Consider the following 24,672-nt stretch of genomic DNA (forward strand, 5'->3'; position numbering starts at 1 on the left):
GATATGTGTTGATATATGTTGATATATGTCTTAGTCAGCTTAGGATGCTATAACAAAATACCATAGACTGGGTGACTTAAATAACAGACATCCATTTCTGACAGTTTTAGAGGCTGGAAAGTTCTAGATCAAGCTGCTGACAGATTCAATTCTTGGTGAGGGTCTTCTTCGTAACTTTCAAATGGCCAGCCTCTGGTTGTATCCTCACAAGGAAGAGAAAAAAGGCTCTGATGTCTTTTCTCCTTCCAATAAGAGCAGTGATTTTATCATACATATTTAACCGTCATTCAAACTTAATTCACCTCCAAAAGGCTCAACTCATAATACCATCACACTGGGGATTAGGGTTTTTAATATAAATTTTAAGAGAATACAAACATTCAATTCATAATACTACGCAACACAACAATCTCATGACAAAACGTATGTGCAAAGAGAAGAAAATGTATGTCCCTACAAAAATTTACACAAGTGTTTATAGCAGTTTTATAATGAGAACAACCCAAAATTTCTCCAGCTGGGAAAGAGATGAACTATTTGTGATACCACCATAAAATAAAATACTAATCAGCGATGAAAACAGCATACTATTGATTTATCTAATAACGTGAGTGTATTTCAAAATCACTGTGCTAAGTGAAAAAAAAAGGCAGACAGGGAAGCAACTACTGTATGATTCTGTTTATGGGACTATAGGGACAGAAATCAGATCAATGGTGGCCAGTGGCTGGGATTAGGGTAGGGTCTAGGCTACAAAAACACATTTAGGAAATTTAGAGCTGATGAAAATATTCTATATCTTATATCGTGCTGGTGGTTTTACAACTATAAACATGTATCAAAATATGTGGAACTATACATCTATATAAAATTGTGCCTCAGAAAGGTCACATTTCAGAAAAAAAAAAAAACAACAGACTAATATAATCAAAGGATGCCCATGGAAAACTCCTTTGAACAGATATCAACTGTCAGCCCAGTAAAATGGTTACTCATTGAAAAGTAAATGGAACATTAATTTTTGAGAGTTGGGATGACCCGTGTGTGTGTGTGTTAGTTGTTCAGTTGTGTCCAGCTCTTTGTAACCCCATGGACTGTAGCCTGCCAGGTTCCTCTGTCCATGGAATTCTCCAGGCAAGAATACTGAAGTGAGTTGCCATTCCTTTCCCTAGGGGATCTGCCTGACCCATATGATATACTAGTTTCTACTTGTGAGAAATGTCACTTATTACTTGGCTGTCTCAGAACTCCAGAACTACCTTAATGGACACAAAGGGCTACCTGGGCAGAGGCAAAATTGTTCACCTGTATGACCATGTATTCAAGAGCATCAAGTCCAACCTGTTCAAACTCTTCTCCCATGGTTGGGCACTGGGCATGAGACCTTTATCAGTATCTCTCTTTTGGATTAAGATACTAGAACAAGAAACTGGGATGGAAATTTTGATGAATGATATCATGGCTAACGTGCTTCATTAGGAAGCCACGAGAATTAATGAGACATTCCATAAGATGCACATTAAAGGAACATTCTAATACATATCTGTCCTGGTTCTGATCTGTTCCTTTCACTGAAAAGCAATATAAGTTAGAAGTGATACAGACATGATTAAGGAGTTCTGACCCTGTCCCTTAGAGCTCCGCCATGTTAGTCAGATTCCTTAACTGCTTCAGGTCTCAATTTTCTCATCTGTAAAAAGGATAAAAATATTTATAATTCAGGGTGATTTTTAGAGGACACACACACATACATGGTAGCATTCAGCACATGCCTGCCTGATAAGTTACTTCAGTCATGTCTAACTCTAAGGACTGTAGCCTGCCAGGCTACTCTGTCCATGGGATTCTCCAGGCAAGAATACTAGAGTGGGTTTCCATGCCCTTCTCCAAGGAATCTTCTCGACCCAGAGATCAAACCCATGTCTCTTATGTCTCCTGCACTGGCAGGCTTCTTCTTTACCACTAGTGCCACCTGGGAAGCCCATTCAGTACATATATCTACAGTAACTCAAACATAGTAAGTTCTCAGTGAAATGTGAAAGTGAAAGGCGGTCAGTCATGTCCCACTCTTTGTGATCCCATGGACTAGCCAGTTCATGGAATTCTCCAGGCCAGAATACTGGAGTGGGTAGCCTTTCCCTTCTCCAGGGGATCTTCCCAACCCAGGGATCGAACCCAGGTCTCCTGCATTGCAGATGGATTATTTACCAACTGAGCTATCAGATATGAGCTATTGTTAATAATTATTACAGTGAAATCCTCAGCTGTCCAGTGGTTAAGACTCCATGTGCTTACAGACAAGGGCCTGGGTTCAATCCCTGGTTGAGGAACTAAGATCTCACAAGCTGTGCAGTGTGGCAAAAATAAATACATGAATAAATAAATAATAGTAATAATTGTTACATTATCCCTTGCCACTTTAAGCCCTTTTAAATACTAATCAAGTGTATACTATGTTAGTATTTACTGTTTGCTAAATAATATAACACTTCAATACTTAATGGCTTAAATCAAAAATGATTTGCTATTATTTATAAGCCCATGTGTCAGCTGGGTAGTTCTGTGGCTATATGCCCAGGCTTCCCTGATTTAAGCTGGGTTTGCTCTTGTATCCTCTATTAGCTGACAGAGGATCTGAAGACAGGCTCTCATGCGGGATGACAGTGTATCATTATCCAGCAGGCTAGTTTGGGCTTGTTCACATGATGGAGGCACTTCCTAAAGGGTTGATGGAAATGGACAAAGTCCCTTGAATTCTAAGCTCATAGCTGGCACAATATCTCTTCCCCATAGTAGCTCCTTCTTTCCTAATCCTTACTCTTAATATTCTTTGGTCTTGAGACATTCCCTATTTTCTTTTCTGGTTCTCATCAGCTTCATAACAGATTTCTAGGCATATCTAATAATGTGCAACCTATAGTCTTTACACATAGCCACTCTAAACAAAATAATCATGCATAACAGATATTAGCATAACAAAGTCATATATCTTACATGTTCATTGATTAGTAGAGATTGTACTTCACTGAACTCTCATAATTACTATCTTCTTTTTCATTATAGTCATTTATTTATACCAATGCCATGACACCTTATTTCTGGAAGATGGGGATTCAATTTAATTCTTTTGGTATCCCTGTTATCTGTCACATTTTATACATACAGATTATATTTGTTGAATAAAGATTACTAGAGCCACCATGCAGCAAGAGAGAGAAATAACTTTGATCAGGGATGACCAAGGAATATTCAAAGAATGGAGGTGGACCATGAAGTCTGAGAAGTAATTATATTTGGGGAACAGTTTTAGTGAGCAATCAAGCCAGCAAGAAGAAATCCTAGTGAGGTTAACAGACAATGTGGGTAAGATGGGCAGAGAAGACTCATTCATTTGGTTGGAATAAAAGTTGTGCCTAGAGCATAATGGGAGATAGGGCTAAAGAGGAAATCAGGAGAACCAAAGAGCCTCAGGTTATAGAGTTAAGTTTAAATCCACTTATTATTTAATTAATTGACATATTAATTAAATAATGAGAGATTATTTAAATTAATTAAATAATTGACATATTAATTAAATAATGATAGATAATTAAGCCATTACCTCTCATTGCCCATTAGGCTTATCAGACTAGTTAGCCCTTACTTTGATAAAGAAAGACAGGGACAAATTTAACCATGTTAATTACACTCTGAACAAGGAAGGTGGCACTGATGGAAAGAAAGAATCAGAGAACAATGTTTTATATGGAAAAGTTAAGTTTCTTTGTATTCTAGGAATACCTAAGAACTTCAAAGACTTGAAAAAAAAGTGATGTTGAAAGAAAGAAAAGCAGATTCATAGATATAGAAAACAAACTAATGGTTACAAGAGAGGAGAGGGAAGAGGGGGAAGGACGAGACAAGTGTAGGGCATTAAGAGGTACAAACTGTTAGATATAAAATAAGCTACATGGATATAATGTACAACAGGAAATATAGCCAATATTTTATAATAATTATAAAAGGAGTGTAACATTTGAAAAAGGTGAATCACTCCATGGTACATCTATAATTTATGCAATATTGTACATCAACTCTACTCCCACAAAAATAATGATAAAATTTCTTTTTAAATTTAAGTCAATTTCACGAACCTAAGAAAAGAAAAATAAATATAAGAAACGGATTGTGAAGATCCTCTGTATTGGCGCCCTCTACTGACAGTTTCTGAAACCCAGAGGCAAAGTTCTAAAGCTATTTTATGAACCAGTGTTAGACATGGTACACATTAACACCCGCTCTGTTCCACTGGCCCAGAACCTACTTGCAAGGTCTCAATTTCCTGCAAGAGAGGCTGGGAAATGTAGTCCCTATTTGTCTTATACATTTATGAACACTTAAAACATTACCTAAACAGTGGCACAATACAGCTCAACAGTTTTTAGCAAGGCACAATGTAATATTTAGCAAGGTCTGTTCCATACACATAATGTGCACACATTTGCACACAAAAATATATTAATAATTTGACATCTATCATTCTGAATGTCTCAGATGGAGCTTCCACTCATTATTTATAGTTGGGTAAGAAAACATCACTGTTAATGAGTCTTAGGAGAAAAGGGAGATACATGTAAGAAAACAATATGCTAATAGTTTCCAAATTTAAGCACAGATTCAAATCATTTTGGGATCTTATTAAAATGCAGATGCCAACCCCAGAGGGTCTAATCCATTTTAAGAAACTCTCTGAGGTCATCAGTGTGTCCATTTTGCAAAACAGTGTCCTGGCCTCTTCCATTATTGCATGATTTCAGAATGGAAATACTGGTTTCCTCCATGTGTGCTGCTGAAGCTCATTATCATGGTAATAACTGGCCAATCTAAAACTTGCCCGACTGCCTAAAGGCAAACGGATCACTTACTTCTTAAAGCCTGTACCTGATTTCTCAATATTTTGCTTTCCCTGAAGGCCAAGAATAGCTTTCTCAAAGGGACTGTTGAGAGAGAACCTGACATTCTATAAATGGAGACCCACTCTTATCTAACACACGTCTTGTGCTTAGTCTCTCTGTCCTGTCTGACTCTGCAACCCCATGCACTGTAGCCCACCAGGCTGTTCTGTCCATGGGCATTCTTCAGGCATGAATACTGGAGTGTGTTGCACTGCCCTCCTCCAGGAAATCTTCCCAACCCAGGGATCGAACCCAGGCCTCCTGCATTGCACACGGATTCTTTACTGACTGAGCCGCTAGAGAAGCCCATCCAATACATGAGTGAGTGAGTGAAGTCGTGTCCGACTCTTTGCGACCCCATGGACTGTAGCCTAACCAGGTTCCTCTGTCCACGGGATTTTCCAGGCAAGAATACTGGAGTGGGTTGCCATTCCCTTCTCCAGGAGATCTTCCAGACCCAGGGATTGAACCCAGGTCTCCCGCATTGTAGGCAGACACTTTACCATCTGAGCCACCAGGGAAGATCCAGTGTCTTCTTATTATATTGTGTTTTAAAAGTTTCTGCTGAAAGTAATAAATATTTTTCAAGGTATTTGAGATTATCAGGTTTACTTTTGACAAATACCAAAATGAAGGGGGAAATCTCATTTTACAGGGTTTAGAGCACAGAGAATAGAACAGTTACAAAAATCAAGATTCCTTTATTTGTCAGGCTGGAGTTATAGGAATGGATAGTCACACCACTCAATAACCATTCATTTGTGGGTCACTAACAGATGCAAAAGCATAGCTCACTCACATTGTCTTAGTTTTTTTAATGCCTCATAGTATATCATAGTAATTGTAATTTAGCATATCTTAACTTTTCCATTTTCTGTTTACCCTTGTTGCCTGTTTCATCATTACACAAAGTTTTATGTTTTGTTATTTTTTTAATTTTTATTTTATACTGGAGTATAGTTGATTAACAATATTGTGATAGTTTCAAGTGTACAGCAGAGTGCTACAGTCCTATAAATATGTATCTATTCGTTTTCAAATTCTTTTCCCATTTATTATGGAGTATTCAGCAGAGTTCTCTGTGCTATACAATAGGTCCTTGTTGGTTATCTGAACTCCCTAACTATCCTCCCCCGTGACCTTTCCTGCTGATAACCAACGGTTCCTTTTCTAAGTCTGTCAATCTGTTTCTGTTTTGTAAATAAGTTCATTTGTATCATTTTTTAGATTCCACATATAAGTGATATCGTATGATATCTGTCTCTGACTTGCTTCACTTATAATGATAATCTCCAGGTCCATTCATGTTATATATTTTAAAATGAGTTATTTGAGAACTTAAAAAATCTCAGAAGAATGGAATTTATATACTTCTCAAGGACTTCTGGTGGCTCAGACGGTAAAATGTCTGCCTATAGTGCGGGAGACCTGGGTTCAATCCCTGGGTCAGGAAGATCCTCTGGAGAAGTACTCTTGCCTGGAAAATCCCATGGATGAAGGAGCATAGTAGGCTACAGTCCATGGGGTCGCAAAGAGTTGGACACGACTGAGCGACTTCACTTCACTTCAAGGACTTCTTTGTTGATAAAAACTAGTAGAGGCAAGTTTGTATGTAAATAAATCCTGAATATAAGCTAAAATCTAAGTGCATCTTCAGCACAGTTCATTTTCACATCAACTACCCAAAATAGACTTTTTTCTCATTTTAAAATAATTATTTCTTAATTGATATCACAGTCCTTTGCACCTTTAACATATGTTACATACTCAAGCAGTTAACATTCCTAAACTCTTGCCTACCCTCTGATAAAATTTTTAATGGCTTTCTACCTACCAAAAAAGGAAACATTAATCCCTTAACTGCCCCCTTAATGCTATTCAAATTCAGACCCTAAATTTATCATTGCCTAATCACCATGATGTGATCACTCAGCTAGAGACAGACATCCTGGAATGTGAAGTCAGTGGGCTTTAGAAAGAATCACTATGAACAAAGCTAGTGGAGGTGATGGAATTCCAGCTGAGCTATTTAAAATCCTAAGAGATGATGCTGTGAAAGTGCTGCACTCAATATGCCAGCAAACTTGGAAAACTCAGCAGTGGCCACAGGACTGGAAAAGGTCAGTTTTCATTCCAATCCCAAAGATACGCCATGCCAAAGAATACTTAAACTAACACATAATTCCACTCATCTCACACGCTAGTAAAGTAATGCTCAAAATTCTCCAAGCTGGGCTTCAGCAATATGTGAACCATGAATTTCCAGATGTTCAAGCTGGTTTTAGAAAAGGCAGAGGAACCAGAGATCAAATTGCCAACATCTGCTAGATCATTGAAAAAGCAACAGAGTTCCAGAAAAACATCTGTTTCTGCTTTACTATGCCAACGCCTTTGACTGTGTGGATCACAATAAACTGTGGAAAATTTTGTAAGATATGGGAATATCAGACCAACTGACCTGCCTCTTGAGAAACCTATATGCAGGTGAGGAAGGAAGACTGAGAACTGGACATGGAACAACAGACTGGTTCCAAATAGGAAAAGTAGTACGTCAAGGCTGTATATTGTCACCCTGTTTATTTAACTTCTATGCAGAGTACATCATGAAAAACACTGAGCTGGAAGAAGCACAAGCTGGAATCAAAATTGTCAGGAGAAATATCAATAACCTCATATGCAGATGACACCACCCTAATGGCAGAAAGTGAAGAGGAACTAAAAAGCCTCCTGAAGAAGGTGAAAGAGGACAGTGAAAAAGTTGGCTTAAAACTCAACATTTAGAAAATGAAGATCATGGCATCTGGTCGCATCACTTCATGGGAAATAGATGGGGAAACAGTGGAAACAGTGTCAGACTTTATTTTTTTTGGGGGGGGGGGTGCCTCCAAAATCACTGCAGTTGGTGATTGCAGCCATGAAATTAAAAGATGCTTCAGTTCAGTTCAATCACTCAGTCATGTCCAACTCTTTGCGACCCCATGAATCGCAGCACACCAGGCCTCCCTGTCCATCACCAACTCCCGGAGTTCACTCAGACTCACGTCCATCGAGTCAGTGATGCCATCCAGCCATCTCATCCTCTGTCATCCCCTTCTCCTCCTGCCCCCAATCCCTCCCAGCATCAGAGTCTTTTCCAATGAGTCAACTCTTCACATCAGGTGGCCAAAGTACTGGAGTTTCAGCTTTAGCATCATTCCTTTCAAAGAAATCCCAGGGCTGATCTCCTTCAGAATGGACTGGTTGGATCTCCTTGCAGTCCAAGGGACTCTCAAGAGTCTTCTCCAACACCACACTTCAAAAGCATCAATTCTTTGGCGCTCAGCCTTCTTCACAGTCCAACTCTCACATCCATACATGACCACAGGAAAAACCATAGCCCTGACTAGATAAACCTTTGTTGACAAAGTAATGTCTCTGCTTTTGAATATGCTATCTAGGTTGGTCATCACTTTCCTTCCAAGGAGTAAGCGTCTTTTAATTTCACGGCTGCAGTCACCATCTGCAGTGATTTTGGAGCCCAAAAAAATAAAGTCTGACAGTGTTTCCACTGTTTCCCCATCTATTTCCCATGAAGTGATGGGACCAGATGCCATGATCTTCGTTTTTTGAATGTTGAGCTTTAAGCCACCTTTTTCACTCTCCACTTACTCCTTGGAAGGAAAGTTATTACCAACCTAGATAGCTGGCGCACTTAAGCACAGGTGGCTGCAACCGGCGCACTTAAGCACGGGCGAGAGGAGCTATCCCACGTCCGAGGTCAGGGGCAGAAGCTGGGAGGATCCCATGCCCGAAGGGCGGCAGCCAAGAAGAGTTACCTACGTGGGCGTAGGAGGTCAGGGGCAGCGGATGAGAGTGCCAGGCTGCAATGGTGCAGGAACTGCCGAGAAGAGCTACCCAGTCCGAGGTCAAGAGCGGCGACCGGGAGGAGCTACCCTGCGTCTGAGGTCAGGGTGTGGCCGGGAGGAGCTACCCCAAGTCCGAGGTCAGGGGCGGCAGCCGGGAGGAGCTATCCCACTCCCAAGGCCAGGGGCGGAGGCAGGCAGGACCAACCCCACATCCAAAGAGCCATGGCTGCGCAGGCACAAGAGGGCCGAGAGGAGCTACCCCCCACCGGAGGCCAGGGGCAGCGGCTGGGAGGAGCTACCCCACACCCGAGGCCCGGGCTGCTGCCCAGAGGACCAACCCCAAGTCCAAGGAGCGGTGGCTGCGTGGGCACAGGAGGGCCTAGAGGAGCTAACCCACGTTAAAGTTCTGGAAGGGTGGCAGTGAAGAGATACCCCTTGTTCAAGGTAAGGAGCAATGGCTGCGCTTTGCTGGAGCAGCCATGAAGAGATACCCCATGCCCAAGGTAAGAGAAACCCAAGTAAAACGGTAGGTGTTGCAAGAGGGCATCAGAGGACAGACACACTGAAACCATACTCACAGGAAACTAGTCAGTCTAATCACACTAGGACCACAGCCTTGTCTAACTCAATGAAACTAAGCCATGCCCGTGGGGCAACCCAAGACAGGCAGGTCATGGTGGAGAGATCTGACAAAATGTGGTCCACTGGAGAAGGGACTGGCAAACCGCTTCAGTATTCTTGCCTTGAAAACCCCCATGAACAGTATGAAAAGGCAAAATGATAGGATACTGAAAGAGGAACTCCCCAGGTCAGTAGGTGCCCAATATGCTACTGGAGATCAGTGGAGAAATAACTCCAGAAAGAATGAAGTGATGGAGCCAAAGCAAAAACACTACCCAGCTGTGGATATGACTGGTGATAGAAGAAAGGTCCGATGCTGTAAAGAGCAATGTTGCATAGGAACCTGGAATGTCAGGTCCATGAATCAAGGGAAATTGGAAGTGGTCAAACAAGAGATGGCAAGAGTGAATGTCGACATTCTAGGAATCAGTCAACTGAAATGGACTGGAATGGGTGAATTTAACTCAGAGGACCATTATGTCTACTCTGTGGGCAGGAATCCCTCAGAAGAAATGGAGTAGCCATCATGGTCAACAAAAGAGTCTGAAATGCAGTACTTGGATGCTGAAAGGTTGTTATTGAATCATGTGAAGACACCTGGATTCTTGGCCCCCGGAGGAGAAGAATTCAATCTGGGGCCAGAGACGAGGCTTGATCGCTCAGAGCTTCTGTGTAATAAAGTTTTATTAAAGTATAAAGAAGATAGAGAAAGCTTCTGACATAGGCATCAGAAGGGGGCAGAAAGAGTACCTGCTTGCTAGAGTTAACAATGAAGTTTTATAATCCAAAGACTGTCTGGAGGTTGTAAAGACCTCATCAGACCTACTCCCATAATTTACATTTTAAGATAACACTGTCCTCAGGCAAGATACATCCTTGTAAAGACCAGATCTACTCCCATAATTAACATTTTAAGATAACAGAAGGTTTAATCCAAAGACTGTCCTTAGGCAGATTACATTATTGTTATATAATCCTAAGGAATGTGGAGAAAGAAAAAAAGTTTGTCCTTTCTTCCTCCTTGAGAATTCCAGACCCCTCTCTCCTTGGGGACCCCTAGACTCCTTATCAACCTGCCTAGGAAATGACTCTCTCAATGCAATCTCAAAAACGACAGAATGATCTCTGTTCCTTTCCAAGGTAAACCATTCAATATCACAGTAATCCAAGTCTATGCCCCAACCAGTAACACTGAAGAAGCTGAAGTTGAATGGTTCTATGAAGACCTACAAGACCTTTTAGAACTAACACCCAAAAAAGATGTCCTTTTCATTATAGGGGACTGGAATGCAAAAGTAGGAAGTCAAGAAACACCTGGAGTAACAGACAAATTTGGCCTTGGAATACGGAATGAAGCAGGGCAAAAGCTAATAGAGTTTTGCCAAGAAAATGCACTGGTTATAGCAAACACCCTCTTCCAACAACACAAGAGAAGACTCTACACACGGCCATCACCAGATGGTGAACACCGAAATCAGATTGTTTATATTCTTTTGCAGACAAAGATGGAGAAGCTCTATACAGTCAGCAAAAACAAGACTAGGAGCTGACTGTGGCTCAGATCATGAACTCCTTATTGCAAAATTCAGACTTAAATTGAAGAAAGTAGGGAAAACCACTAGACCATTCAGGTATGACCTAAATCAAATCCCTTATGATTATAAAGTAGAAGTGAGAAATAGATTTAAGGGCCTAGATCTGATAGATAGAGTGCCTGATGAACTATGGAATGAGGTTCGTGACATTGTACAGGAGACAGGGATCAAGACCATCCCCATGGAAAAGAAATGCAAAAAAGCAAAATGGCTGTTTGGGAAGGCCTTACAAATAGCTGTGAAAAGAAGAGAAGCAAAAAGCAAAGGAGAAAAGGAAAGATATAAACATCTGAATGCAGAGTTCCAAAGAATAGCAAAAAGAGATAAGAGAGCCTTCCTCAGAGATCAATGCAAAGAAATAGAGGAAAACAACAGAATGGGAAAGACTAGAGATCTTTTCAAGAAAATTAGAGATACCAAGGGAACATTTCACGCAAAGATGGGCTCGATAAAGGAGAGAAACGGTATGGACCTAACAGAAACAGAAGATATTAAGAAGAGGTGGCAAGAATACACAGAAGAACTGTACAAAAAAGATCTTCATGACCCAGATAATCACGATGGTGTGATCACTGACCTAGAGCCAGACATCCTGGAATGTGAAGTCAAGTGGGCCTTAGAAAGCATCACTACGAACAAAGCTAGTGGAGGTGATGGAATTCCAGTGGAGCTATTTCAAATCCTGAAAGATGACACTGTGAAAGTGCTGCACTCAATATGCCAGCAAATTTGGAAAACTCAGCAGTGGCCACAGGACTGGAAAAGGTCAGTTTTCATTCCAATCCCAAAGAAAGGCAATGCCAAAGAATGCTCAAACTACCACACAATTGCACTCATCTCACACACTAGTAAAGTAATGCTCAAAATTCTCCAAGCCAGGCTTCAGCAATACATGAACCGTGAACTTCCAGATGTTCAAGCTGGTTTTAGAAAAGGCAGAGGAACAAGAGATCAAATTGCCAACATCTGCTGGATCATGGAAGAAGCAAGAGCATTCCAGAAAAACATCTATTTCTGCTTTCTTGACTATGCCAAAGCCTTTGACTGTGTGGATCACAATAAACTGTGGAAAATTCTGAAAGAGATGGGAATACCAGACCACCTGACCTGCCTCTTGAGAAATCTGTATGCAGGTCAGGAAGCAACAGTTAGAACTGGACATGGAACAACAGACTGGTTCCAAATAGGAAAAGGAGTATGATAGGAAAAGGAGTACATCAAGGCTGTATATTGTCACCCTGTTTATTTAACTTATATGCAGAGTACATCATGAGAAACGCTGCACTAGAAGAAACACAAGCTGGAATCAAGATTGCCGGGAGAAATATCAATAACCTCAGATATGCAGATGACACCACCCTTATGGCAGAAAGTGAAGAGGAACTAAAAAGCCTCTTGATGAAAGTGAAAGTGGAGAGTGAAAAAGTTGGCTTAAAGCTCAACATTCAAAAAATGAAGATCATGGCATCCGGTCCCATCACTTCATGGGAAATAGATAGGGAAGCAGTGGAAACAGTGTCAGACTTTATTTTTCTGGGCTCCAAAATCACTGCAGATGGTGACTGCAGCCATGAAATTAGAAGACGCTTACTCCTTGGAAGGAAAGTTATGACCAACCTAGACAGCATATTCAAAAGCAGAGACATTACTTTGTCAACAAAGGTCCGTCTAGTCAAGGCTATGGTTTTTCCTGTGGTCATGTATGGATGTGAGAGTTGGACTGAAGAAGGCTGAGTACCGAAGAACTGATGCCTTTGCACTGTGGTGTTGGACAAGACTCTTGAGAGTCCCTTGGACTGCAAGGAGATCCAACCAGTCCATTCTGAAGGAGATCAGTCTTGGGTGTTCATTGGAAGGACTGATGCTAAAGCTGAAACTCCAATTCTTTGGCCACCTGATGTGAAGAGTTGACACACTGGAAAAGACCCTGATGCTGGGAGGGATTGGGGGCAGGAGGAGAAGGGGATAACAGAGGATGAAATGCCTGGATGGCATCACAGACTCGATGGACATGAGTTTGGGTGAACTCAGGGATTTGGTGATGGACTGGGAGGCCTGGTGTGCTGGGATTCATGGGATTGCAAAGAGTCGGCCATGACTGAGCGACCAACTGAATTGAACTGGAGCCTTTTTAGCCAGGCACATTGATCCATCCTCAGGCAGCCTATACATTTCTTACTCAGCCTTTCCTTCTGGGTTTTACAAGCAATCCAATTCTTCTATCTTATTCCCACCAAATCTAGATGCCTATGTAGATGGTGGATTTCTCACTAAATCAGGACAACCTCATAAATCACCTTTCAGTAAATGAGAATTCAGGCTCTCTCTGTTTCTGCCTCATAGCTAGTTTTATGAAAGGCAAGCTTCCTTGGTTCTACAAATGATTGTATTCCAGTTCCCATTAATCTTTCCAAATGAAGAGAGTGGTTTATTCCTGTGGATTTCTCCCCAAGCAGAACCTGAAGTCCTGATGTTGAGCCTCGGTGCATTACCTGAGGCCATCTTGCCTACTGTTTTCAGACTTTCCTGCCGTTGACTTCCAGCCGAGAATGATGAATGTTCATCTTAGATACTCACAAGTACATCCTTTCTAACTGTTGGGTCAGCCATTACTGTAGGTAGGAACCCCAGATGCCAGCAACTTCTTTGATTAATAATTCTTTAATGTAGCTTGCTATTTGGGTAGAAACAGATGTGGTAAATTCTACCCTGAGGCTAGTCTCCAGGGTAAAGAATTTCTTGGAAATGTAAGCAAAAGATTAAGATCTGTAAATTCAGAACTATCTTCCAATTTCTCCCATCAACCCCTCACCTCATCTTTCCCCCTTGGTATCCATACATTTGTTCTCTATATCTGTGTCTCAATTTATGCTTTGCAAATAGGATTGATATTGACATACATACACTATTGATACTATATATGAAATAGGTTAAACAATGAGAAGATACTATAGGTCAAGGAACTCTACTTAATGCATGTGGTGACATGAATATATATATATATATATATATATATATATATATATATATGCTATGCTAAGTCACTTCAGTCATGTCCAACTCTATGTGACCCCATAGACGGCAGCCCACCAGGCTACTCCATCCCTGGGATTCTCCAGGCAAGAACACTGGAGTGGGTTGCCATTTCCTTCTCCAATGCATGAAAGTGAAAAGTGAAAGTGAAGTCGCTCAGTCGTGTCCGACCCTCAGCGACCCCATGGACTGCAGGCTTCCAGGCTCCTCCATCCATGGGATTTTCCAGGCAAGAGTACTGGGGTGGGGTGACATTGCCTTCTCTGATATATATATATATATATGATTCACTTTGCTGTACAGTAGAAACTAACATAATATTGTAAAGCAATTATACTCCAATAAAAATTAATTTTAAAAAATGAAAAAATAGAAGCTAAGATAGGGGATATTCCATAGGAGGAGGCAGGAAATTTGGATAGGGCAAGTGTGATGTTAAAAAAGAAAATATAAGAGAGCTATAGTCTAGAAACAAAGCTATAGAAAGAAACAGTGCAGAAACAAGAATAATTAGCATTTATTAAGGGTATACTCAATAACTGCCTTAGAACAGACACTTTTAAGGTCTTTACTTGCATTATTTCACTTAAAAATCACAAATATCCAATGAGGTAGGTTCTACAATTATGCATATTTTATAGATAAGGGAGAGGACTCACAGACTTTAGAAAAGTTGTCCAAGACCACACAGTTCATAAATGGCAGTGCTAGATTTGATTCCAGAAACTTCATTCTCGAACATTTTGAAATACTGCCAATATGTGGAGTGAAATTTCTCAATTTTATTGAGTACAAAACTTGGCAATATTATGCCTATAATAAAGATTTCTATGTCTGTTACTTTTGCCTATTAAATAGTGAATTACATGATGGATCAGTTAATATTTTAAAGCAAAGTTTCACTTTAACTCTATTAAGTTGTATATGTTTTGAAGGAAACATAGTGATGACTCTTCTAAAGAAATTCTTCTGATTGTCCTAATCCATAATTTTATGATGAGAGGTAATGGAGCATTAGAAAAGGCAACAAGAATTTATGGAAAATTCATGTTTTAGATAAGTTTTAAATTGTGAACAAAGCTGATGATTCTGAAGCATTTGTTGAGATCCCTGAGCTTAGAGTGGACCTCACAGCTGAGTCCAATATGACAAATTTTCAGCCAAATTTAGATGTACAGTGGAACTCAAGCTGGAGCAAATGTTCTGATAGCACCTTCTCCCCTTCTCCCCCATGTTTGGTCATGAATCCAACATGCAGCCAAATAATGGGAAATTCCTGGAAGACAGATTCATGGAAAATAGAAAAGAACAAAGTGAAAAAAGTCCTAAGATAGGGGTGGCCTTGGAGTGGTGTGGATCTCAGCCTTGTTATAACCCTGTTGGAATCATAGTCAAGTACACCTTGAACTTGACTCTTCAGTTCCACTGAGAATTTATAGAAGCCTATTAAGAAGCCTGATGGAGAAGGCAATGGCAACCCACTCTAGTACTCTTGCTTGGAAAATCCCATGGACGGAGGAGCCTGGTAGGCTGCAGTCCATGTGGTTGCGAAGAGTTGGACACGACTAAGCGACTTCACTTTCAGATTTCTCTTTCATGCATTGGAGAAGGAAATAGCAACCCACTCCAGTGTTCTTGCCTGGAGAATCCCAGGGACAAGGGAGCCTGATGGGCTGCCGTCTATGGGGTCACACAGAGGCGGACACGACTGAAGTGACTTAGCAGCAGCCGCATTAAACAATCGGAAGAAATCACCCACCTTATCTGCTTTACAGGGCTAAAGGAAGAAGGTATTTTGTTGTATGAGCAGATTCTTTCATCATTAAACTCAACAGAAGTGTCCTTGGTTTTACACAGGAAAGAATTCTAGACAGAGCCATAGTAAAGTGGAAGCAGATTTATTTAGGGAGATACACACTCCAGAGACAGAGTGTGGGCCATCAAAAGGTGAGAGGCCCCAGGGTAAGAGGTTGTTACTTTTCATGGTTTAGGTAATTTCTTTGGCTAACAAGTGGAGGGAGTATTACAACTATTTTGGGGAAGGGGTGGGGATTTCTAGGAACTGGTCTACAATCCACATTTTTGTCTTTTATGGTGGCCTCAGAACTGTCATGGTGCCTATGGGTATGTCATTTAGCTAACGTATTCCAATGCGCATGTAATGAGGCTTGAGGTCTTCTGGATGTGGAATCTTCCACCATCTTGGGCCTTGTTGGTCCTAACCAGTATATATCCTATTCTCAATGGCTGTGTCAGTCTTTTAGGAGCTATGACCTGCCCCCTTCCCTCCTGTTTCATAGATATCACATCAAGTAGCCCTAATTGTTACAAATTGCAAAATTGCTGAAGAACCTATTTGCCACTAATATTATGTTTCAACCTTTTTCTCTTTCCAAATTTAAATGTTCCTGGTTCCCAAAAATAAAATCCAAAATTCCAAATCAGTCCCAATGCAGCTAATTAATTTTATCTTCCATGTCTTGCTACTACCATCTCACACCCACGTGATCTCTCTTAAAAAATATATATATATATATATATATATATATATATATATATATTTTTTTTATTTTTGGCTATGCTGGGTCTTTGTTGCTGTGTGGACTTTTCTCTAGTTAAGGAGAAGAGGGGTTAATTTCTAATAGCAGTGCACAGGCTTTCCATTGTGCTGGCTTCTTTTGTTGCAGAGCATGGTTTCTAGGGCTCTTGGGCTTCAGTAGTTGCATCATATGGACTCAGCAGTTGTGGCTTCTGGGCTCTAAAACACAGGCTCAACAGTTGAGGTGCACAGACTTAGCTGCTCCACAGCAAGTAGGATCTTCCTGGACCAGTAAATGAACCCATGTCTCCCTCATTGGCAGGCAGACTCTTTATCACTGAGTCACCAGGGAAGCCCCCAGCTAATCTCTTGAACTATCTGTTAAACACAAACCACACGCTCTTTCCTTTGAACATCTGTTCTTCCTCCCTCCTCAATCTGGTTACCTTTATAATCTCTCTTACCTTCAAGTTCAGATGAGTATCCCAACACTAGCATTTATTGTCTTCACCTTTTATAAATATTACTTTGTTTACTGCTTCTTACACATGTTTTGTTCTGCCATCTGATTGCCTGCTCAGTAGGCAGTAACTCTAGTTTACATTTTATGTGAATATAACAAACAGTTTTTGAGAATGAATTATGAGCTATACCATATGCTGGATGTTTTCAATAAAAAGATACAAAGATATGGCATCTGCCTAAAAGATTTACCCATATACTTATCCCACATAGTGTCTAGGGCCATTGTTATATAGTAAGTGCTCAACAATGACAATTATGAAGGAAAAGTTAAAATGACATCAAAAATGATCTTCTATCCTCAAGTGTCTCCAGGTTGATTTAAGTTTCCATATATTGAAGTACCAGATCATATATGTCATCAATGCCACTTAGCCAATTGCATGTTTGACTAATTACCTCCTCTGTGTAGTACTCTGTTTTGTGACACAGGCTTTCACCAAGTTCAGTGGGTTAACATTATTAATTTCCTTCATGGTATTTATCTGCTCTGGTAGTTTCAATGCGTTTGCTTTCTAACTGTGAGTTTGATTCCAGAAAGCTCCTCATCTCTCATTTCCTTTCTTCCCTTTTTTCCTTTTATCTTTGCCACTAAGGATGGGTGTCTACCTAAAGAGAGCCATCAAAGCCAAAAAAGAGCATCACTAACAACAACAACAAAGGCAGATTGGTCCTGAGTAATCTAGATTTGTAACAGTCATGAGAGTAACTCATAGTTAACATGGCTAGGGTCCTGGAGACCCGAGAGCTATTTGGTCTCTTTCTTTGCAATTGTTAAACTAAAATGAATAGCCTTGTGATTTTCTGATCAGGTTCTTTCACTTCAACTGCTGGATTTAGGCTTGATTCCAGGGCTTCCCAGATGGTGCTAGTGGTAAAGAATCTGCCTGCCAATGCAGGAGACACAAGAGATGTGAGTTCAATCCCCAAGTCAGGAATATCACCTGGATTAGTAAGTGGCAACCACTCCAGTAGTCTTGCCTGGAAAATCTCATGGACAGAGGAGCCTGGCGAGCTACAGTCCATGGGGTTACATGGAGTCAGACACGATTGAGCACCAGTGATTTTCAGATACCACTACCACAAATGTTTTAGAAAAGGACATTTATGCTTCTTTCACACTTAAGGAAAATAAAAGTTCTTTGGGAATAACTATTTAGAGTTATCTCAAAGAATCTCAGCTTAATAAATACACTAGTTAGCAAATCAGTGCATAATAACATCTAACTTCTATAGTTCCAGAAGTTTAGGGCGTCCCTTGGTGGGAAAATCGTGTGTGTGTGTATGTGTGTGTGTGTATATTATATATGCACATACATGGCCACACATTTATGAAGATATACAGACTGGACATATGTGTGCATGTATTGACAAGGGAGAAAGACCCACGGGGTCAGAAAGAGTGGGACATGACTTAGCATCTGAACAACAATAGATGTGTGTATGTAAATACATCTGTGTGCACATACTCATACACATATTTATAAGAATGTGTAGTATTTGCAATGTATTAATATACTGTAGTATATTAAAATTCTATATCCATCTGTGATATCAACAATAATTATCATTTACTGAATACTAGCAATTTCCAGATATTAAGCTTGGGATTTTACAAACACTCTCTTAATATTCTGTGTACAACATTATGAGTTTGTTATTCCCCATTTTGCAAATGAGGAAACTAACTGCTTCAATATTTTGTTTACAAAATCTTTCTAAATTTAGCTTTTTCCTCTATGTTTACACTCTTTATTTCTCATTTTCCCATTCTTTTCTTTCATACCATCCTCTTATAATTAATATCATCTATATCTTCTTTGCATTTGCAGAAATTCACTTCAATCCTCTACCATTATCAAGTTTGCAAACAGATCAGGACCAAAGATTAAAATGTGGTAGTATAGTTTTAAAATGAAAAATTCAGAAGTAGTACTTATATGGAGTGCTTTTAAGAATCTGGTATCCATGACTCAACATTCTATCCATTTATGCTGTTTGGTCTAATCATTTTTATTGTTATTCCTCTTTAAAATTCTACATCACCCAGAACTTGAAAATAAATTATTTCAGAATTTCCACTCAAAACAGGTTGTTCTTACCACTCAAATATTGATTGACATGTATAATAATTAGTAATGTGTAAAGAGAATAAGAATAGGGTTTACAATTTTTTTAGGAAAAAATATTTTGAGAATAAAATAGTAAATTTGCAACTGTTGTAAGGTTCATTCTATGTATGGGTCAATGGAGAAGGAAATAGCAACCCACTCCAGCATTCTTGTCTGGAAAACTCTAAGGACAGAGTAGCCTGGTGGGCTACAGTCCATGGGATCACAGAGTCAGACATGACTCAGCAACTAACACATGTACATTGGACAAAGGATTCAATAAAAGAGAAAAAAAAAATACAGCAAAGCCCCTCACCTTAAGGAGGCTTACAATATTGTTAGAAGAGGAGGAAGAAAATATTGTGATACGGTTGGAAAGTAAAAACTTTTAAGAGCTGATCGGATTTGCATTAAAACCCTAACTAATCCAACAAAATTTAAATAAATAAAGAGGAATGTGTTCTTTTTATCCCAGATGACTATTAAAATATAAGCTTTGAAAACAGTGATGAGCTAGGAAGATTCAAAGAATAACTAATAGATTTGTTTAGCTAGAGCATGTTTTCTGAATATGTTAACCAGGAAAAAATGGAAATGTAAATTAAACCCAGATAACAATAATACTGTAGATGTTAAGCTAAGGAGTTTGGACTGTCCTATGGATTAAGGAAAAAAATCATGGAAAGAATTTGTATAATGAAGTAACCTAACAAATAAAATGTTTAAATAACACTTGTCTGGAACCCTGCTCCAAGTTAGGGAAAAAAATAAAAGGATCCAATATGCTTTCAAAAAGGACCAAAGTCCTTTAGAGAAATGGTTGATTGCATATCTAGGCAGGAAGTATATAGTATGAAATATACAACATATCTTGACATAAGAGAAAGCAAGGATATTCAAAAAGACCACTCTCTTCATGTCAGAAGGATTCAGAAACCATCTTGAAGATGCTCCCTTTATCAAACATATTTCAAATTGAGCATCAATAAAGAAACAAGGGCAATGGATCAAAATACATAAAATATTTACATATATATATATATGTATATATATATATATATATGTGTGTGTTAAGTCGCTTCAGTTGTGTCTGACTCTTTACAACCCTACAGACTGTAGCCTGCCAGGCTTCTCCACCCATGGGATTCTCCAAACCCAATGGAGTGGGTTTCCATTTCCTCCTCCAGAGGATCTTCCCGACCAGGGATCCAACTCGCATTTCTTATGTCTCCTGCATGCGGGGTTCTCTTCCACTAGCACCACCTGGGATGTTATATATATGTAATAGTACTAAATATGGTGGGAATGCTAGAGACCCAACTTATTCTTAACATAATAAATGGGAATAGTTATTGTCTGTATTTAAATCTAACAAATTCATGGAATCAGTAGTTTCTAAAAATGACCAGAAAGGACACACCTCCTGACTAAATTACACAATGCCTATGAGGTGATCTTGCTAAATAAGTTTAATTTGCTTACAAATTTAAGGTGAATACAAATCTCTTGGGGATTGTGACAAAATGGATATTCTGATTCAGTAGGGCTGGGGGCTTAGAGGAGAGGCAGCCGGTTAACACTCATGCTAAGAGACCCAGGACCCACTGTCTCATTCTATCTCATGGAATGTGTCATGCTTTTTCCTATTTCTGTACTTGTACATCCGAACTAGTATTTTCTGCCTCGAATGCTTTTATCTTCAAACTTTGGCTCCAATGGTCTGGCTACCTGATGCGAAGAGCTAACTCATTGGAAAAGACCCTGATGCTGGAAAAGATTGAGGGCAAGAGGAGAAGGGGGCAACAGAGGATGAGATGGTTGGACGGCATCACTAACTCAAAGGACATGAGTTTGAGCAAACTCAGGGAGATAGTGAAGGACAGAGAAGCCTGGCATGCTGCAGTTCATGGCTTTGCAAAGAGTCAGACACGACTTAGTGACTGAACAACAAAGCTTTTATCTTCTCATTATCATCTCCTGGATCATCCAACTCACCCTTTAACATCTAGCACAGATATCAGCTCCAGTAAGAAATTTTTTTTTTTCCTGTCTACCACCTCTCCATCATCCTCCTCTGTGCTTTTCTAAATCTTCATTTCGCTATTCTAAATTTATTGCATTATCTTCCACTGATTGTGATCTCTTTGAGGCTAACCTCTCTAACATATATACTTTTGTAACTCCAGGATCTTAAACAATTCTGGAAAAACTAACTACCTTTGATAAAATACTTTTGAATAATTATATTCTCTGTTGATACAGAATCAAGTAGTTGTTCTTCAAACTTATGACTGCCAGGGGAAAGGATGAGGAGAAGGGATGGATAGGAAGTTTGGGATAGACATGTACACACTGTTATATTTAAAATGAACAGTGCAGTGCAGTAAGTCCTTGTAATACTGTACAGCACATGGCACTCTGCTCGATGTTATCTGGCAGCCTGGATGGGAGGAAAGTTTGAGGGAAAATGAAAGTGAAAGTCAGTTGTGTATGACTATTTGAAACCCCATGGATTTCTCCAGGCCAAAAAACTGGAATGGGTAGCCTATCCCTTCTCCAGCTGCTCTTCCCAACCTAGGAATTGAACTAGGGTCTCCTGCATTGCAGGTGGATTCTTTACCAGCTGAGCTACCAGGGAAGACTTGAGGGAGAATGGATACATTCACTGAGGGATAATGGATACATGTATATCTTTGCTGTCCACCTGAAGCCATCACAACATTTTTAATTGGCTATCCTCCAATACAAAACAAAAAGTTTAAATAAAGAATCAATTAGTTCTTGTAGAAAGTCAACAAATAAAAAGATTATTCTACCCCCTCACCCACACATAACCCTTTTCTTCTTATCAGTAGCTGTGGCTTTCTTAGTCACTGGGGGACTTATGAAAAGTCAGACATTAATGCAAATTTCAGAATCTTGGGAAATGATAATTTTCTCAGGATGCCAGCCAGCAGTGTGACAGTAGGTGATGGAAACAGTTTAGGAGAGAACATGAGCAAAATTTGGCTAGATTAGATTATTAAATAGAAATATTAACTCCCACCTCCATGAGTAGAGTGCTGTGTGCACATTAATAACGTGTTCAGAGAAGTGTCTCCTCTATGCTGCAACCTGCGCACAGTCCTTTCCCCTCGACCGTCTTCGTCCCCATCAGCAGCTCTGTTCCATCAGCAGTGATAAACAGCAAGCTCATTCAAAGAAAGGCAAGGTGGCTACACTTGTCTTCTCCCCCAAATTGGAAACTTCTGTCCTAAAGTGGTGTCATAGGCAATCTTGCCTTTCCTTTCATGGGCTTCAGGCTGAGATAAATCTGAGTTTGGTTCACAAATTGATGATATTTGAATCAATTAAATACTTATAAAATAAAAAGCATAATACATCTCAAGAATTCAGCTTAATTTCTTATCTATATATAAGAGGCTATTAAATGCTAAATTCTAAAAGAAAATAAAAACTATAGCATGATAAAGTGATATTTTTGAAATCATATGAAAGCAGAATTCTAGTCAAAGCAGACCAAATGCCATCTTAAACTATAGCAAGTAAAGCTTATCTGACTTGTTTATCTGTGTTTAAACTTCCACTGTAATGCACATTGCTTTTTGAATAACAAGGTTGCAAAGAAATGGAAAATAGAAGTGAAAAAAATGACACACTAATATGGAAGAACCTGTAACATGTGAGAGAATATAGTTATAAAATTCTCTAAACCTCTGTAGTCACAGTTCAGTTCAGTCACTCAGTCGTGTCCGACTCTTTGCGACCCCATGAACAGCAGCATACCAGGCCTCCTTGTCCATCACCAACTCCTGGAGTTCACTCAGACTCACGTCCATCGAGTCAGTGATGCCATCCAGCCATCTCATCCTCTGTCGTCCCCTTCTCCTCCTGCCCCCAATCCCTCCCAGCATCAGAGTCTTTTCCAATGAGTCAACTCTTCACATGAGGTGGCCAAAGTACTGGAGTTTCAGCTTTAGCATCATTCCTTCCAAAGAAACCCCAGGGCTGATCTCCTTCAGAATGGACTGGTTGGATCTCCTTGCAGTCCAAGGGACTCTCAACAGTCTTCTCCAACAGCACACTTCAAAAGCATCAATTCTTCGGTGCTCAGTCTTCTTCACAGTCCAAGTCTCACATCCATACATGACCACAGGAAAAACCATAGCCTTGACTAGACGGACCTTTGTTGGCAAAGTAATGTCTCTGCTTTTCAATATGCTATCTAGGTTGGTCATAACTTTTCTTCCAAGGAGTAAGCGTCTTTTAATTTCATGGCTGCAGTCATCATCTGCAGTGATTTTGGAGCCCAAAAAAATAAAGTCTGACAGTGTTTCCACTGTTTCCCCATCTATTTCCCATGAAGTGATGGGACCAGATGCCATGATCTTCGTTTTCTGAATGTTGAGCTTTAAGCCAACTTTTTCACTCTCCACTTTCACTTTCATCAAGAGGCTTTTTAGTTCCTCTTCACTTTCTTCCATAAGGGTGGTGTCATTTGCATATCTGAGGTCATTGATATTTCTCCCAGCAATCTTGATTCCAGTTTGTGTTTCTTCCAGTCCAGCGTTTCTCATGATGTACTCTGCATATAAGTTAAATAAGCAGGGTGACAAGTCACAAGCAAACAATTAATTAGAAAGAATGCTTCTGATGCTGCATGAATCTATGAATTAAAAAAACTAGTGCTAAAATATAAACTGCACTCAGATATACAATTGATATTCACATTAGGAAAATATTAGCACATTTACCATGTATGTCTCTGCTTGTTATAAAATCCTCTTAGACAATGCTAATATGTACAGATTAACCATATCCAGTTTCCATATTTTTTCATTTCCTAATGAATTAAAATTTCATTTTTTTCTTAGCTTCAATACTTTAGGTAACCTAAAAGAAATTTTTACTTGCTCTTGTTAATAAAATTATGTTCCTTTTAAACTATTTATTTCATAATTAGACAATGCTCTAATTTTTCTTATTTTGGTAACAACATATATTTCCATACTGTGTCTGTTTATATCTCCTATGCAAGTTCATAGTTATTTTCCACTTGACTGTTCATTTGACTTGAGGGCAGGTTCTGCAGATAGTCTCTGTCCAAGCCTAACAGCTCTTTGAAAACATTTTATAAAAGTTGCTTCTGCTCCATCAAATCTTGTACAGAAGTCATCCGCCTGCCTCTTAATCACTTGTGGGAAGATGAGAAATGTTTTGGCAATAAGCTATTCAGAAAGTTCAGCTCATGAGAGCTAATTAAAATAATAACCTGACATGCATGTTCCTCTTGGAGTAGTGTCTTATGAGTTGGTTGTTCGCTGTTTTCCGATGCCAGATCAGTGTTGTCAGTGCTCAACTGCTAATTAGAATGAGAAACTGGCTAATTCACAATCAGAAAACTGTTGATTTAAAAACATAAATGTCAAGCGTCAAGTGTAATGATTCACTAAGAGACACAGTAACATTAAC

The sequence above is a fragment of the Bubalus bubalis genome, chromosome 2 (assembly GCF_019923935.1).
Source record: "Bubalus bubalis isolate 160015118507 breed Murrah chromosome 2, NDDB_SH_1, whole genome shotgun sequence".
Lineage (NCBI taxonomy): Eukaryota > Metazoa > Chordata > Mammalia > Artiodactyla > Bovidae > Bubalus > Bubalus bubalis.